Source organism: Apium graveolens, chromosome 6, assembly GCF_009905375.1.
Source record: "Apium graveolens cultivar Ventura chromosome 6, ASM990537v1, whole genome shotgun sequence".
Taxonomy (NCBI): Eukaryota; Viridiplantae; Streptophyta; class Magnoliopsida; order Apiales; family Apiaceae; genus Apium; species Apium graveolens.
This window is the reverse complement of record NC_133652.1, coordinates 65,970,622-65,972,896: the sequence shown is the minus strand read 5'-3', so window position 1 is coordinate 65,972,896 and position 2,275 is coordinate 65,970,622.

The window sequence follows — 2,275 nt, the reverse complement described above, 5'->3', positions numbered from 1 at the left end:
GCAGGGTCAACTAAAACTCCTTTGCTACTCACCACATGTCCTAAAAACTGAACTTCTTTGAACCAAAATTCGCACTTCGAAAATTTGGCATACAATTTCTCATTCCTCAAGATTTCTAAGACTATCCTCAAATGTTCTGCATGTTCTTGCTCTGTCTTTGAGTAGATCAGAATATCATCTATAAAAACTATCACACATATGTCCAGGTACTTTTTGAACACTCTTTTCATCAAATCCATAAAGGCTGCGGGTGCATTGGTTAATCCAAACGACATGACTAAGAACTCATAGTGTCCATACCTAGTGCAAAAAGCAGTCTTTGGTATATCCTCCGGTTTGATTTTCAACTGGTGGTATCCTGTTCTTAAATCTATTTTGGAAAAATGTACAGCTCCTTTGAGTTGGTCGAATAGGTCGTCAATTATGGGAAGAGGGTACCTATTCTTTATAGTCAGCTTATTCAGCTCTCGATAGTCTATACATAATCTCATGCTGCCGTCCTTTTTCTTTACGAATAGTACTGGTGCTCCCCATGGTGACACACTGGGCCTTATCATTCTGTTATCTAATAATTCTTGCAGTTGAGAAGCTAGTTCTTTCATCTCAACTGGGGCTAACCTATATGGGGCCTTGGATACTGGTGTCGTCCCTGGTGCTAACTCTATAGCGAACTCTATTTCTCTGTCAGGTGGCAATCCTGGTAAGTTTTCTGGAAATACATCCTCGAATTTGTTTACTATGGGTATGTTCTGTATATTGGGGACCTCCTTCTGGGTATCTATCACATAAGCCAAATAGGCCTCGTTACCTTTCCTCAACAATCTTTTTGCGTGAAGCATGGTCAAAAATTTCTGGTTCTGTCGTTGACCTTTAAACACTACTTCTTTATCATTCTGCACTCTTATCTTAACTTTCTTCTGTTCACAATCTATTTGCGCTCCGTTACTGGATAACCAATCCATTCCTAAGATCACATCAAATTCTCCTAACACGAATGGTAGTAAGTCGACCTCGAAGATCTTCTCTTCTAATTTCAGCTTGCACTTAGGGTATATTTGATTTACAGGGATTATTTCTTTGTTTGCTATTTCCACTCGTAATACCTCACATAAGGGTATGGCATTAAGTTTTAACTTGCTAGCAAAATCTTGAGATATAAAAGACTTGGTTGCTCCAGAATCAAATAGGATATTTGCATGTTCGGAATTTAACAGAAGGGTACCTGCTATTACGTTAGTGTTTCGGAAAGCATCCTGAACAGTCATGTTGAAGGTCCTAGCGGCTGGAGGTTGGTTAGATGCAGCTCTACTCATTCCTGAGACTGGGGGCTTCAACGTTGGGCAATCCCGCTTCATGTGTCCTACCTTCCCACATTGGAAACACGTTACTTTGGGCCGGGTGCAACTGTTGGCAAGGTGCCCGATTTGGTCACACAGGTAACATCTCAGAGGGGCTCTTATCTGGTTACACACTCCAAGGTGCCTCTTCTTACAGGTTTGACATTCTGGTATTGGGGCACGTGGTTGGCTATGAAATGTTGCCCTAGATTGTCCGCCGCCCTGGCCAACGCTCTCACTTGGGGCCTTTCTGAATCCGGGGCCCCTTACAGGTTGGGACACCGCTCCCCTGACGAACCTACTTGGAAGGCTCCTGTTTCTGGTTCCTATTCCTTGGCTTCCTATCTTCCTCTTCCTATTCTCCTTTTCTTTCACAGTCTGCTCACTACCAGCTTCAACAATCGAGGCTTTCTGTACTAAGGTGGCATAGTCTATCAGCTCTAACACTGCTACTCGGTTCTGTATCCATTGTTTCAGACCAAGCTGGAACCTTCACGCTTTCTTTTTTTCGGTATTCACAAACTCAGGCACAAATCTAGACAACTCAGTAAATTTGGCCTCATATTCTGCCATGATCATCTTATCCTGTTTTAACTCCAGAAACCTAATCTCCATCTGGGTTTCCATAAACCTAGGGAAGTACTTGTCTAAGAACAGTCGGGTAAATCTATCCCATGGGATCACAGCATCAGTTTCTAGGTTTCGTTTGGACTCCCACCAATAGTTAGCTTCTCCTTTCAGCATGTAAGAAGCGAAAATGGTCTTATGTCGTTCCTCAACTCCTAGTATCTCGAAGGACTTTTCTATCTCTTTGAGCCAGGCCCGTGCTTCAATGGGGTCAGCTGATCCTAGAAACTCTGGGGGTTTGAGGGACTTGAAGGCTCTAAAGACAGTAGCTGCAGTCTGTTGGGCAGCAGGGGGCTGTGGTGGAATAGGCT